Source organism: Electrona antarctica (genome assembly GCF_951216825.1).
Source record: "Electrona antarctica genome assembly, contig: scaffold_151, whole genome shotgun sequence".
Taxonomy (NCBI): Eukaryota; Metazoa; Chordata; class Actinopteri; order Myctophiformes; family Myctophidae; genus Electrona; species Electrona antarctica.
Genome location: NW_027637735.1, coordinates 182,169 through 199,180, shown reverse-complemented (window position 1 = coordinate 199,180; position 17,012 = coordinate 182,169). Strand labels below are relative to the sequence as shown.

The 17,012-nt window shown below is 45.6% G+C and overlaps 1 long non-coding RNA gene across 2 annotated transcripts in view; it reads right to left on the bottom strand.

The window, feature by feature from the left end:
* Positions 1–1,133: 1,133 nt before the first annotated feature.
* LOC306918697 overlaps positions 1,134–17,012 on the bottom strand; it is a 56,168-nt gene continuing 40,289 nt past the window's right edge. Inside the window, exon 3 of one of the 2 annotated variants that reach the window (XR_013789376.1) lies at positions 1,134–1,257. This is a non-coding gene — a long non-coding RNA (uncharacterized lncRNA). Of the gene's footprint in view, positions 1,282–17,012 lie in introns of both variants that reach the window. The other variant, XR_013789377.1, reaches the window with a different exon arrangement.

Here is a 17,012-nt window from a genome sequence, read left to right as displayed (position 1 = left end):
AGTAAATACATTTTACTTTTGTCAAAGTGTTGTATAGTTAAATCTACATTTCCCCCCCAAAACCTTCTGTTGCCATAACATTTGGCACATTTCAAACGCTGCCTCTTCATCATAAGTCATGTCACGGAGGTTTTCTGAGGTTTTCTTGCTCTCGTGACAACTCCGATCCACTTTCCCTTTCAAGTCCTTCTCTGGCACAGTCCCACATTACCATTACAAAAGGCACCCCCGTTCTAAGTGGTTTCAAGTCCTTGCAAGGAACGTGTGTGCCTTGCATCGTGCTGTCAGAGGCAGACAATGATAAAGCGCAAAAGCCACAGAGATGAATTTGATCAAAAGAGGGGCTCAAAGCAGCAACAAAAAGAAACGAATAAAAAAGCGATTCGGCGACACACTCACCGTTGGCGCCGGTGAAGTTCCCCCAGTCGAGCAGGGAGCTGTTGAACGAAGGCAGGGACATGTTGAAGAACACATCGCTGCTGTTGGACGGACTGCGGATGGTGTCGGTGAACAGGTTCATCTGGAGCAGGGTCTTGATCAGATACCGCAGCATCTTGCCTCTCTGTCTGGCTGCTGCACAGAGGGTCCTGCAGTCCCTGTCAGCCTCTCTTCCCCTTCTCTCTCTCTCTCTCTGTCTATCTCTAGTAGAGTGAGTCTGTTCCCTGCTCAGAGTAACCTACCTCCGTCCTATCTGCGTCCTTGGTTGGTGGGTGTGTTAAATGAGCAATAGATGCTTCACCGATGAGCTGTTAGTCCTAAGTTGTTGGCTCAAAGACAGTTCATAGCATTTGAAGTACAAAAAAAAAAAACCCTCAAAACTCAAAAACTGTTTTTGGATGGGGGAGAAATTCCACCAAAGGCCTTGAATGGTAAAACATTTAATAAATAGAAAGCCGAGGAAAAGCGTTGAATAAAAAATTAAATGAAGAACAGCTTCATTGATTAATTGGTCAGGGAACTGTTCATTCCCTCCTGTTCCTGCCTTCCCAGCATCGGATCGTAGTGTTCATTCCTCCCGGGTCCTTTTGTTCTGGAATGACATAACTTCACACACACAGTCTGACACTACAAACACACAAAAAAAAAAGCCCAAACCTCTGGCCGGTGTGAAAGAATCCAGAGATCTGGTGACCCCTCCGGATTCGCTGTGCTATTTTTCGAACCCCTCCCTCTGCATGGCTCCTCCTGTGTCCCTCCCTCTCCTCCTCCTCCTCCTCCTCCTCTGTGTGTGTGATGGGGTCCCCAGGGGAGCAGGTCCTGGAGAGAGAGTGAGAGCAGGTGCTGTTGGCAATAAATGTTTAATTATTATATTAATAATCATCCCTGGAGGTTTTGAGTTTAACACCTTTTGGTGTTTTAAACATTGTTATAATTTAGCTATTTTCGAAAGATCGTGAAAATGTGGCACAAATCTTTATATATATTCTTTCTTTTTTAACTCATATATTTGCTTCTGGGGGGGGGGGGGGGGGGGGTCTCTGGAACAACATATTTTCAGATGGGGTCGGCGGCCAATTACACATAATTCTGGGGGTCCTTGACATGAAATATTGAGCACCACTGATATAGAAACACAGGTATTTCAGAAAACTTTTAGGATTTAGAAGACATTTTTAAAATGTCGCCGTCAGGCCTAAATGGGTTAACCGTACATACTGTACAACCACAATAACCAGAGAACTGTGCACACGTGTGGTAGTGACAGTGTGGACAACAAACACACACACACCAAAACTCCTGCTGTTTGATCTGCTTTGGTTCCAAAGCTGAAACCATTTTCTTTCCTGCAGCGTCAGCTTCTTCAACCTGAAGCCATTATTTGCTTCCTTCCTACACAGTAAAATCCTCTTAACTCTGAAGAATGTATAAATGGAACCAAATTATGGACCCATATTATAACACTAAAAGAACTAAACTTAAACTTAACATAATCTACACATGCACAACTTGCATCCGATTATTAAATTATGTATTATAGAAGTTATAACGTTTAAAAATGCTGCAGATGTGAAGTGGCATATAGACAAGATACAAATATACAAATGATACCGAAATGAATGGACATGCTATGATTTTGCACTCCCATTATGTGTCCGTGTACATGTTTGTGATGAATGTGTCAAGTCAACCCACATACCTTCAATATAATGTTGAAGCATGCATGTGATAATTTATAGTCTGCACATAAACAGTGGCATGCACGTGCATGTGTGGTACGGTGGTCCCATTTGCCGTCAGGAGGGACCCCCCCCCCACCCCCCCCGCTGACGGCCACAGTGTGATTCTTATTAGCGAAGCCCGTCCCCCCCATCAGGGCCGTGTCCTCCCGCTCGCTCACTGCTACAATGGGGGACAAAGTCGCCGTGACGACCCCCGCCCTGCACCCCATTCTTGGGGATCTTTCCGGACTTCCTCATTTTGGGGGGTCTTCCATTCATGGGGCATCTGTGCCAAGCCATTTCAGCACACTATAGTTAGTCACATACGGCCGCTAATGGGCGTACAATATGGGAGTGGTATGGAAGGAGGTGTTGGTGTTTATATCGACCGCCACTCCGGCTGTGATATACGCACGCATGTTATCATGCATGCCTCCAGGCCCCCAACCCTACTCCTGGCCTCCAGGCCCCAACCCTACGCCTGGCCTCCAGGCCCCCAACCCTACGCCTGGCCTCCGGGGCCCCAACCCTACGCCTGGCCTCCGGGGCCCCAACCCTACGCCTGGGCTCCGGGGCCCCAACCCTACGCCTGGCCTCCGGGGCCCCAACCCTACGCCTGGCCTCCGGGGCCCCAACCCTACTCCAGGCCCCAACCCTACGCCTGGGCTCCGGGGCCCCAACCCTACGCCTGGGCTCCGGGGCCCCAACCCTACGCCTGGCCTCCGGGGCCCCAACCCTACGCCTGGCCTCCGGGGCCCCAACCCTACTCCTGGCCTCCGGGGCCCCAACCCTACTCCTGGCCTCCGGGGCCCCAACCCTACGCCTGGCCTCCGGGGCCCCAACCCTACGCCTGGCCTCCGGGGCCCCAACCCTACGCCTGGCCTCCGGGGCCCCAACCCTACTCCTGGCCCCCAACCCTACGCCTGGCCTCCGGGGCCCCAACCCTACGCCTGGCCTCCGGGGCCCCAACCCTACTCCTGGCCTCCGGGGCCCCAACCCTACTCCTGGCCCCCAACCCTACGCCTGGCCTCCGGGGCCCCAACCCTACTCCTGGGTTGTGTGCTCCAGGCTATTTCACCTGTTTGCAACATGTGCTCTTAGTTGGAACCAGTGTTGATTTCGTCGACTACTAATACTATGACGAAAAATCTCAGTGAGAGGTAGATAATAAATCATGGCATATGGGCAGTATAGTGAGACAGAAGCTGTGTGAGGCCTCATTCACACCTACACAACAAATGTTCGGTCCGTGTGTGATGCCTGATTGCTGTTTGATTGCTGCTCCAATTCATTTTCAATGGGAGTCACATGGTTTGACCAAACATTTTTGTTTGATGAGGGGGGAGCAATCAGCAATCAAACACAAATGTTTGATCAAACCATGTGACGCCCATTGGAAAAGCATTGTAGTGGTCCAAAAAAACAAAAAAACGACCAAACATTGCTTGATTGGTGTTTGGTACGTGTGAATGAGGCCTCAGTGAGTGTGGGCATGCCGCAAACGACCGCACAGGGTGGGCGAGTGAGTACATCTGGTAGGCCAAGGGAGGAACCAGACGCCGAGGACAGGCCTACATACCATACATACAGTACCATACATACGCAGCCAACCACAGTACGTGCACGCTCTGCTTGTGCAAGTAAATAGAAAGAAGAATGACAGGCAGCCACAGTGATCTGTTGCAAAGCAACTCCCCATCGTGTTGCATCAGCATGTAAGTAAGTGATGTTCACGTTATCAAGGTTTCAGTATGCATCCTTGACAGGTGTACTGTACGTACGGTACGATTGAACAGGCAATTCTCCTCCTGCCTCCTAACTCCGGCGAGGCCTTGTCAGTGCCAAGCTGGCGGCCTGACAACAACAACAACAACTAGAAAAAGTGCCCTTCTGGGCACAGGTCTCCACCAGGAGGATAGGACTGTGTGAGATGTTTGGCAAAATGTTTAGTAGTAATATAAACATGTTTGCCTTGTATGGCAATTGGATGATTTGAGGCATTTTGTTCCAATCAACCTGTTTTGCAAAAATCAACCTGTTGGTGGCGCTATAACAGGCCAATGTGAAAAGGGTGGGATATATTCCTCAGCCTAGTAAGAAAATGTGTGAAAGATTTCACGTAAATTGCATGCTGTGTTCATGATTTGAGGCTTTTGTTCAAAACGGGGCAATCTTGCAAACTGTGAAAGGCAATTATAGCCAATTAGGGTGGAATATGAAATATCGGACAGATCCGACTTGAGCACATGACCATAGAGATACTGTGTAACGATTTGTGAGATTTTTGGACAGAATCTGGAGGAGTAATATCCAAAAATGTGTTTTACAAAAGTCGGCCTCCTGGTGGCGCTATAAAAGGCAGATGCGGAAAATGCAGGTCAAAGGTTTGTCCTTGGCCTCTAGGGAGTGTGCATGCAACGTTTCACGCATATCGGTGCAGTTTTAGGTAACAAATGTGAAAAGCTGCCTCATGGTGGCGCTATAACAGGCCGTTCTGGGAAATGCGGGGCAGAGGTTCATCGTTGGCATCTAGGGAGTGTGTGTGCAAAGTTTGGCATCGACCGGGTTAACGGTGCCGGAGATTAGCTGGTAACGGACGGACGGAAGGACACACGGACGGACACACACACGGACGGACACACACACACACGGACGGAGTGCAAAACATACTCTCTCACCATGCCTTCGGCCTGGTGGAGACAACAATGATATCAAAACTACATTCTGGCCTCGACAGCCCATACATCCAAACAGAAAAGTCCTGATCTGAATCTGATTGCATTAAATGACGTTAACCCATTTTGGGCGGGAACCCCTTTTGGTGTTAGCGTTATGTTATGCTTTTGCTATTGAAAAATAGCAGATCTACAAGCTCATAGCGCGCCACCGAGTGGCGCGCTACGAGCTTGTAGGTCTGCTATTTTTGAAAAATCAAAGAACGACTGACATAGAAATGTAGCTTTTTCAGAAAACTGTCAGGATGTAGAAGACATTTTTAGAATCTGATCTCAGGTCAAAATGGGTAATGACGTTAAACTCACTTTGTCACTCTATTTGCCACTCACTTTATGCATGCGCATACCCTCTATTGCTCTCTCTCTCTCTCTCTCTGACATGGTCTCTCTCTGACATGGTCTCTCTCTCTGACATGGTCCCTCTCTCTCTCTCTGACATGGTCTCTCTCTCTCTCTCTGACATGGTCTCTCTCTCTGACATGGTCTCTCTCTCTGACATGGTCTCTCTCTCTCTGACATGGTCAAGGCAGATGGACACCATCCTATAGAGGTTTCTTCAGGGGGGAGTTTTTCCTTTAGCCACGGTTGTTCCAGGGTGGGGGGGGGGACTGGTTGTAATGTCAGGTGGTCCCTGCTCTATATAAAGTGCCTTGAGACCAACTGGTTGTGATTCGGCATGAGAAAGACAATCAAATTGAATTGCCAATGAATAATACAAATGCATTCGTAACTCTGCTGCAAGCCTGGAAAACAACAAATCATAGCAGATGCCGTGTGATATTGTTATTTCCAACACAAATTGTGTTCCTTCGATCATAAAGCAGCAGTAATGAGGCAGATTGTGCCACTGCAGAGACGTATGCAGTTATCTTGAAATTAACGCGTGTGTGCCAGTTTCGCTCCTCAGCCACTCATAATTCTTAATTATGAATCTCCGTGGCCACATCATTTGCCATTAAATGAGGGTCATAGTCTCTTTATTGTATTTTTAACTGCATTACAAGTGTTATGACTTTCTCCCAACTGAGTCATTCTCATGTTGGGTATCCCAGGGAGCTGTACGTACTGTACTGTGAGCCAAACTCCTCATTGATAATTCAACACAGAGTGTGCTGGAACCAAATGGACCCGTGAGCGGAATTTGTTTCCATTTTTGGAGGGGCGCTATACAGCTTTTGTCCCCACAAAATGTCTGCAACACAAACATTATAAAAGCCATTGACAATGAAGGGAACATTTACGTCATTTTGTCCCCACACGTCTCATATTTTGCCATCGACAATGGAAGGAGAAATTAGGTCAAAAGTCTGCCAAATATGATGTAAAATGTCCGCAACACAAACATTAAATGCCTTTGACAATGAAGGGAAAATGTACGTCATCTTGAAGGAGAAATTAGGTAAAATGTCTGCAAAATATAACGTAAAAACAGGTAACAGGCATTCTGATTGGCCAGTATGAGATGAGATGATTCATGATGATGTATGATGATAAGAGCGCCCCTCACCCAAATCACACGGGTGTGATTTTTACACACTCTAAGTTACAAATGAACACAGATGTGTCTGTGTGCCTATACAGGTCAACTCTGACATACTGTACTGTAGGGAGAATCACAACACAAACAATCACAACACATTCTAGAAGGGACCAATGCTTTCTGAGAACCCAACCAAACACCACATATGTGACCAGATTTGCCAGATTTGCCATCGCGCAAAATCCAGCTTTTCACCAGAGGAGAAAAACTATATATATATATATATATATATTTTTTAAATGAGTTAATAGAACAGGCAGACTCTTCACATACTAGAGCATGTCTGAAATAAGTGTCAGGGCTGAAATGGACATATGAAATAAATGCTTAAACATGTAGCTAGGTGTAATGTTAGAGACCACAGAAGTGAACCTTTCAAGCCCGTTTTCTCAACTCGCTGTTTTCTGTAAGACATTACTCTAGTATAAGCCATATCTCCAAAACTGGTGGGTCAAACTGAACAACCAATATGTCAATTTGAAGCTATGATTCCCTGCTTTCAAATGACATGAAAAAAACGAAAATTAAAAAAAATCCAAAACGCAGTCCCTCAGTCAAATTTAGTCAGTTAGGGGGGGGGGGTGCATCGTTCCCAACTTGCATCATTCCCCAGTAGGCCAGAGCCTGTGGTAACTGTGGCAACTTGGATCGTTCCCAATTTACATCGTTACCGACTTGCGTTGGTTCCTGACTTGGCTGGTGCCCAGTCATTATAATCTCCATTGGCATTTGCAGTATAGTACAATGGTTTCATCTCATATTTAGATTTTGGACTGGTTTTCAAGACTCGGTATTACTTTATTTGTCCCTCAGGAAACCTTTCCGTTTGTGTATTTGGGCCATTTGTACTCGATATGTACGTATATGTTTTTTACCTTTTTCTATTTCATTGTTTTCCTCCTTTTAATAGGTATTAACCCATTTCGGGCGTGAACCCCTTTTGGTGTTTTTAAGCATTATGTTATGCTTTAGCTATTGAAAAATAGCAGATCTACAAGCTCATAGCGTGCCACCGAGTGGCGCGCTACGAGCTTGTAGGTCTGCTATTTTTGAAAAATCGTGAAAATGTGACGTAAATATATATATACTATATTCTTTCAGAGTGAACGTTTTTAACTCAAATCGTTGCTTCTGGGGGGTCCCGGCTGGAACTACATATTTTCAGATGGGGGTCCACGGCCAAATACAGATAATTCTGGGGATCCTTGACATGAAATAGTGAACTCCACGGATATAGAAACATAGGTATTTCAGAAAACTGTCATGATTTAGAAGACATAACATCTAAATGAGTTGCAAATCAACGCCTGCAAAGCCATGTCTACGACACCAGGACCTCTACTGGAAGCATGCATAACCAATTTCATGCAAATCCATCAAGGGAGGGCGGGGGGGGTTGGTTTAGTTTAGCCATTCATAGTAGTTATGAAGATGGATGCATAGGCCATGTAAGGTCAGAATCACTCTGGATGTCTTTTTCATTATGAAACTTGTTGTGAGTTTCACAACCAAAGCTTACAATAAAACGTTTGAGCCCTGAATACATATTGCAATTCTTTTTTTTTTGTGGCTTTCGCCTTTATTTTATATATTTTATGGAGGGACAGACAGTAGGCGGACAGGAAATGGGGAGAGAGATGGGGGGGGGGGGGGGGGGAAGACATGCAGTGAGGGCCGTCGGGATCGGGAGTCGAACCCGCGGCACACTGCCAGACTGGATTACCAGCCAAGGTGCCTTGTTTTCCGTTTAAATGACAAATACAAACTATTTAGCATTATCCTCTTTTAACTTGCTGTGTACAAAATGGACAAAGCGGAAAAAAAAAAACATTTTAAACAACCCAACAAGCCTTATCTTGGCCATCTTATTTATTGTAATGAAAATGACTGTAGAACCTTGATTTGTGTTATATTGTAATAATAATTGTAAAATGCAGACCACATGAACGCAGCATTTTGACATGGGACAAACGGTAACCATGTCCAAAACCTTACCAATTACAATTTACAATTTAGGCATTTAGCAGACGCTCTTAATCCAGAGCGATTTACAATAAGCAATAACAAAACGCATGGCATACATCACATATATAAAAAGTAGTTATCATGAAACATGCGTAAGCTAAGAACGTAACAGTGGAGTATCTATGTAAACTATACATACTATACTATATTATATATTATACATGTGTACTATAAAGTGCTATGACTACAAAAAATGCAATTCTAGTGCTGTCTACGTAACATGCTATAAGTCTGTTTAAAATACTATCCAAGTCTACATAAAGTGCTATATTTAAAATACTATCTAAGTCTACATAAAGTGCTATCTAAGGGGCTAGTGCTACGGGCCATGGTGGAGTCTGAAGAGGTGGTGGAATGAACTTCCCACTGATGTTAGGACAGCAGAGTCACTGCCCATATTTCGCCGCAGGTTGAAAACCCACCTCTTCAGGAAACACTACCCTTCCTCTCTGCCTGACCTACTTGTTGTTAACTAGTTGTACGAACGCTTGTTTTCTATTGTTGTAGTGTTTATTGGATCTTGTTTAGTCGATACACTTAATTGTTTTAGCTCATGCTCATTTGATTTAGCTATTTTGTCTCATCTGTTTAAGGAAATAGGTAGCTGATATATTGCACTTTTACCTTAGCGCTAGGTATACTCTTGGTTGCTTGTTTTTGCAGAAAATGCACTAAAGACTTCTGGTGATTAGTAGTTTTTGTTCCCTACCTATGTTGAATACACTTATTGTAAGTCGCTTTGGATAAAAGCGTCTGCTAAATGACTGTAATGTAATGTAATGTGGGTTTTCAGACTACGGCGGAAGATTGGGAGTGAGGCTGCAGTTCTGATTGTGATGGGGAGTGCATTCCATAGTTTAGATTGGGAGTGAGGCTGCAGTTCTGATTGTGATGGGGAGTGCATTCCATAGTTTAGATTGGGAGTGAGGCTGCAGTTCTGATTGTGATGGGGAGTGCATTCCATAGTTTAGATTGGGAGTGAGGCTGCAGTTCTGATTGTGATGGGGAGTGCATTCCATAGTTTAGATTGGGAGTGAGGCTGCAGTTCTGATTGTGATGGGGAGTGCATTCCATAGTTTAGATTGGGAGTGAGGCTGCGGTTCTGATTGTGATGGGGAGTGCATTCCATAGTTTAGATTGGGAGTGAGGCTGCGGTTCTGATTGTGATGGGGAGTGCATTCCATAGTTTAGATTGGGAGTGAGGCTGCGGTTCTGATTGTGATGGGGAGTGCATTCCATAGTTTAGATTGGGAGTGAGGCTGCGGTTCTGATTGTGATGGGGAGTGCGTTCCATAGTTTAGATTGGGAGTGAGGCTGCAGTTCTGATTGTGATGGGGAGTGCGTTCCATAGTTTAGATTGGGAGTGAGGCTGCGGTTCTGATTGTGATGGGGAGTGCATTCCATAGTTTAGATTGGGAGTGAGGCTGCAGTTCTGATTGTGATGGGGAGTGCATTCCATAGTTTAGATTGGGAGTGAGGCTGCAGTTCTGATTGTGATGGGGAGTGCATTCCATAGTTTAGATTGGGAGTGAGGCTGCAGTTCTGATTGTGATGGGGAGTGCATTCCATAGTTTAGATTGGGAGTGAGGCTGCAGTTCTGATTGTGATGGGGAGTGCGTTCCATAGTTTAGATTGGGAGTGAGGCTGCGGTTCTGATTGTGATGGGGAGTGCGTTCCATAGTTTAGATTGGGAGTGAGGCTGCAGTTCTGATTGTGATGGGGAGTGCATTCCATAGTTTAGATTGGGAGTGAGGCTGCAGTTCTGATTGTGATGGGGAGTGCGTTCCATAGTTTAGATTGGGAGTGAGGCTGCGGTTCTGATTGTGATGGGGAGTGCATTCCATAGTTTAGATTGGGAGTGAGGCTGCGGTTCTGATTGTGATGGGGAGTGCATTCCATAGTTTAGATTGGGAGTGAGGCTGCAGTTCTGATTGTGATGGGGAGTGCATTCCATAGTTTAGATTGGGAGTGAGGCTGCAGTTCTGATTGTGATGGGGAGTGCATTCCATAGTTTAGATTGGGAGTGAGGCTGCGGTTCTGATTGTGATGGGGAGTGCATTCCATAGTTTAGATTGGGAGTGAGGCTGCGGTTCTGATTGTGATGGGGAGTGCATTCCATAGTTTAGATTGGGAGTGAGGCTGCGGTTCTGATTGTGATGGGGAGTGCATTCCATAGTTTAGATTGGGAGTGAGGCTGCAGTTCTGACTGTGATGGGGAGTGCATTCCATAGTTTAGATTGGGAGTGAGGCTGCGGTTCTGATTGTGATGGGGAGTGCATTCCATAGTTTAGATTGGGAGTGAGGCTGCAGTTCTGACTGTGATGGGGAGTGCATTCCATAGTTTAGATTGGGAGTGAGGCTGCGGTTCTGACTGTGATGGGGAGTGCATTCCATAGTTTAGATTGGGAGTGAGGCTGCGGTTCTGACTGTGATGGGGAGTGCATTCCATAGTTTAGATTGGGAGTGAGGCTGCGGTTCTGACTGTGATGGGGAGTGCATTCCATAGTTTAGATTGGGAGTGAGGCTGCGGTTCTGACTGTGATGGGGAGTGCATTCCATAGTTTAGATTGGGAGTGAGGCTGCAGTTCTGATTGTGATGGGGAGTGCATTCCATAGTTTAGATTGGGAGTGAGGCTGCAGTTCTGATTGTGATGGGGAGTGCGTTCCATAGTTTAGATTGGGAGTGAGGCTGCAGTTCTGATTGTGATGGGGAGTGCGTTCCATAGTTTAGATTGGGAGTGAGGCTGCAGTTCTGATTGTGATGGGGAGTGCGTTCCATAGTTTAGATTGGGAGTGAGGCTGCAGTTCTGATTGTGATGGGGAGTGCGTTCCATAGTTTAGATTGGGAGTGAGGCTGCGGTTCTGATTGTGATGGGGAGTGCATTCCATAGTTTAGATTGGGAGTGAGGCTGCGGTTCTGATTGTGATGGGGAGTGCATTCCATAGTTTAGATTGGGAGTGAGGCTGCAGTTCTGATTGTGATGGGGAGTGCATTCCATAGTTTAGATTGGGAGTGAGGCTGCAGTTCTGATTGTGATGGGGAGTGCATTCCATAGTTTAGATTGGGAGTGAGGCTGCGGTTCTGATTGTGATGGGGAGTGCATTCCATAGTTTAGATTGGGAGTGAGGCTGCGGTTCTGATTGTGATGGGGAGTGCATTCCATAGTTTAGATTGGGAGTGAGGCTGCGGTTCTGATTGTGATGGGGAGTGCATTCCATAGTTTAGATTGGGAGTGAGGCTGCAGTTCTGACTGTGATGGGGAGTGCATTCCATAGTTTAGATTGGGAGTGAGGCTGCGGTTCTGATTGTGATGGGGAGTGCATTCCATAGTTTAGATTGGGAGTGAGGCTGCAGTTCTGACTGTGACGGGGAGTGCATTCCATAGTTTAGATTGGGAGTGAGGCTGCGGTTCTGACTGTGACGGGGAGTGCATTCCATAGTTTAGATTGGGAGTGAGGCTGCGGTTCTGACTGTGATGGGGAGTGCATTCCATAGTTTAGATTGGGAGTGAGGCTGCGGTTCTGACTGTGATGGGGAGTGCATTCCATAGTTTAGATTGGGAGTGAGGCTGCGGTTCTGACTGTGATGGGGAGTGCATTCCATAGTTTAGATTGGGAGTGAGGCTGCGGTTCTGATTGTGATGGGGAGTGCATTCCATAGTTTAGATTGGGAGTGAGGCTGCGGTTCTGATTGTGATGGGGAGTGCATTCCATAGTTTAGATTGGGAGTGAGGCTGCAGTTCTGATTGTGATGGGGAGTGCATTCCATAGTTTAGATTGGGAGTGAGGCTGCGGTTCTGATTGTGATGGGGAGTGCATTCCATAGTTTAGATTGGGAGTGAGGCTGCGGTTCTGATTGTGATGGGGAGTGCATTCCATAGTTTAGATTGGGAGTGAGGCTGCGGTTCTGATTGTGATGGGGAGTGCATTCCATAGTTTAGATTGGGAGTGAGGCTGCGGTTCTGATTGTGATGGGGAGTGCATTCCATAGTTTAGATTGGGAGTGAGGCTGCGGTTCTGATTGTGATGGGGAGTGCGTTCCATAGTTTTGGAGCCAGAAGGGAGAAGAGTGTGGAGCGTTGTCCCGGCGTTTTACCAGAAACGTAACCAAAATGTATCCCAACCCTAAAACAAACAACTTTAACTAACCTTAAAATAAAAAATAAAAAACACATTGTCAACATCATTGTTTTGATGAATTGAACATGGTGGACCCTCTTGTAAACAAAGACAGTGTAATGCTTTATTGGGTCGTCCACTCACAGCTTGAAATGTACTGTAATTCTGCAAACTGTTAATAAATATTTCAATCAATCAATCAATAACCTCACTCACTCAGACAAATCATGAATTATGTTCATGACTATGAAGATCAAATTCTTTAGTTTAATAAGAACAATGTTAACCACACATGAACTCTTTCGAATAATAATCATGTGTGAAATAAATTCCACGTGAAACGGAGGAAACACAACCACCTCCAAAGTCGATTAGGATTCTCTCCATGAGATGGACGTATTGTAGGCTGCGCCCATACCACTGGAAAACACAATATTTAAAAAATCCTTGAAGATTAGTTTTATATTCAGTGACAGCCGAGCACCACGTTGATAAGTCCTGCACGTTTTCTCCTCTTATTCTTTTTCTCCTTCCTCTAAAGCCTCACAATATGACAGCCTGACTGCTATTACCAATTCCTCTCCCACAGAGCCTTCCGACAATTAGCTGGACTCAATTAAAACGAGAAGCACAGAGAACTAATAAGGCTATACTGACAGAACTCTGCATGCAGAAAAGCTTGCAGACAAGAGCCATTCTTAGGGTATTTTCACATCAGGTGTAACAAACGAAGCCCAGCATTAACGGAGCTGGAAGGCAAACAATCAGCGAGATATTCAGAGGTTGCGAACTGCAGATCTACAATCTCACAATGCATCACGTTGTGATACTTGAGCCTAGTGTAGATCAGCTATTTTCATCAGAGATTTGATGTATAGAAACGAAGGGGCTAATGATAGACCCCTGGGGGAGCCAGGTCAACAAAGTATAAAACAATAGAGTTATATTGTTATTGACTCATGCTATGAAGATTAGGGATGTCCCGATACACTTTTTTCGTACCCGATCCGATCCCGATATTCCAATTTCTGTGTCAGCCGATACCAAATACCGATACCAATGTTGTGATCTCCTGTTGTGTTTACAGCTATCCAGCTATATATCTCGTGTTGTGTTTATAGCTATCTAGCTATATATCTCGTGTTGTGTTTATAGCTATCCAGCTATATATCTCGTGTTGTGTTTACAGCTATCTAGCTATATATCTCGTGTTGTGTTTATAGCTATCCAGCTATATATCTCGTGTTGTGTTTATAGCTATCCAGCTATATATATATATCTCGTGTTGTGTTTATAGCTATCCAGCTATATATATATATATCTCGTGTTGTGTTATTAGCAGACTCCTCACTCATATGTGCACTTGCAGTTTGGGCAACTCCAAAGAAAACTCCACATGATGCCCCAACATTTCATTTACCTCCCATAGTGTCAATCCCTTACGCCTGTGTCGGATCGGTGGTTAAATTGGCATATTCGCCGATACCGATACGACCCGATATGAACAAATAAGGGCCGATACAGTATCGCGACATCTCTCTCTAATGAATATGCATGTTATTAGAACATTTACATAAAAGCCGTGTTGATGTTTGCAATAAAAAATGCCCTTAGTAGCAGCCAGGCCAGTGCAGGATTGTATAATAACATTCAAAGAAAAGTTTCATACATTTGTTCTTTATGGGAGGATATTAACATTTAAGGCATATTTCAATGCTTTGAAACTTTCACTGTGCATCTCTAATGATACCGCCACTAATGACTCATTTCACTCCCATTAATAATGAATTGCATTTTTATAGAGCTTTTCCAAGTGCTCAAAGTGCTTTACAATGGTTCATTCATTCATACATTGGGAGGTGAAGCGGCGAACAGTCGACGCCAGCGTCCTCACTTCCCACATTCACACACCAATGGTGGCGAGCTCACACCGACCGACTCATTGGAGGCAATTTAGGGGTCGCCAAATTATTTTGGCGGGTCCCCACATTTTTGAAAATGGAAATGAAGAGTTTACATAGTACACATAGTACATGCATACACCTTCCCTAATGATTATATCTGGTTTCAGTATTCATTTAAGGTGTATTGTCTATTATTAAGGTTATTGTAGCAGTCAAGGGGTGGGGAGGGGGCGGGGCAGGGCGGGGGTCCCGAGACATTGCCAAAGCATTTCCGGGGGTCCCCGGCCAAAAGCGTTGAGAACCCCTGCTGTAGAGCTCTGATGATAATAATAAAGATAATATCCTCCGTTAATTTAACTCAGAGAAAGTAAAAAACCCTTATATGGTTCCATTTGTACAGAGTTAAATGAACTGCTTAAACCTGATGTACTTCACTGACCGGAGTCCCCCAGGGCTCTAAACTAGATCTGCTCTATATCTACAATACATTGTGAGCTTGTAGTGAATCTATTTTCACCAAATGTTCACCCCAGAATAAATTGTACATTTTACATAGATTGCGCATTACATTCACTAATTCACACACACACATTCATACACCAATGGCGGAGGAAAACCATGCAAGGCATCACCACCGTGCACATCGGGAGCACATCTACAAGCTCATAGCAGATCTACAAGCTCATAGCGCGCCACCGAGTGGCGCGCTATGAGCTTTTAGGTCTGCTATTTTTGAAAAATTGTGAAAATGTGGCGCAAACCTTTGAATATATATTCTTTTAGAGCCAACGTTTTTAACTCAAATCTTTGCTTCTGGGAGGTCCCTGGAACAACATATTTTCAGATGGGGGTCGGCGGCCAATTACATATAATTTTTGGTGTCCTTGACATGAAATCGTTTGAGAACCACTGATAGGAGGTTTTTCAGAAAACTGTCATGATTTAGAAGATTTCTTTTTAAATCGTTCCCAGGTCTAAATGGGTTTAATTGTAGCGTGGGCAAAGCGTTTCCGTTACATTACAAGTTGAAGCTGCGCACTAGCTCATAACAAAATAGAACCGATCCTATTTTTAGAGCATGCGTATCCCGGGGCCCGCGCTATCCGTGCGTCTGGTGATGTAGCAGTATCATTGACACACTGGATCTTTACAGACGCGCTGTACGCGCCCGTGCAGTCAATTCCACGCACAGACGCGCACACAAACGCGCTCGGTGTAGCAGCTCGGCCGTTAATCCATTTGGAGTTTTTAAACTGTTACTGTACTGCTGTACTCTTAAAGATGTCAATAAACTATTGAAGAATCAATCAAGCTGGTCATGCTTGATGCCTGGGTGTGAAATGAGGTGTGGTTTATGATGACTGAGTTGTCTTGAACAACGAGGATCTAACAGTACAGTAACTGGATCTACAGTACAGTATCTACAGTACAGTAACTGGCAGCACCTGCAGACAGAGCAGCATCAGAGAGGTAGTGATGTGTCACAGTCACTCCACACACCCACAATGCACCAGTTTGGAACATCTGGTCCAGGTCTGGCTGTGAGGTCTGCTCAGTTTACCCCTGTGGGAGCATCTAAAGCTCACACACACACACACACACACACACACACACACACACACACACACACACACACACACACACACACACACACACACACACACACACACACACACACACACACACACACACACACACACACACACACACACACACACACACACACACACACACACACACACACACACACACACACACACACACACACACACACACACACACGCACGCACACACGCACACACGCACACACGCACACACAGAGAGAGAGCTGGGTAAAGTGGGGCCAACTAGGCAGGCAATCTCCGGCCAGGGACCCTACCAGGCTGCAGGTGTATGAGCTCAACCCCCCCCCCCCCTCTCACAGCTACATCCACAACTGCCACAGGGGGAGGGGGTGTCAGTAATTGGGAGTGTTTTTTGGCAACAAACAGTTGGCACAGTCCATCATTAGACCTGGGCATCCGCCACTGCCCATATGCCAACGTGGCGTAATTGGTGGTTCCTTCCCCACATTCAAGTCGACGTGTAGGGCTGTGACAGGCAGCCCCTCTTCAGCGGGACCAGCCACTGTCTCTGTCTCCCCATGGGCAGCTGTGTGTCCAACTGTACCTCACAAAACTAGCACTCCAGGAAACCCTCACTGACCCCCCCCCATTCCCTCCCAATGAACTAAGGTAACTCAACCCAACAAAACACACATGCATTGAGCGGCGGTGGCTCAGGGGTAGAGTGGCCGGATGGTAACCGCAAGGTTCCCGCAGTTCGAACCCTGTGGGCTCCCCCTGATATGAGTTAGTGTCGAAGTGTCCTTGAGCAAGACACTGAACCCCTAATTTCTCCCGATGTGCTGGTTGGTGCCTTGCATGGTTTCCGCCGCCATCGGCGTATGAATGTGTGTGAAAGGGGGAATGTGATGCACAATCTATGTAAAGCGCCTTGGATAAAGGCGCTATATCCATTTACCATTTTA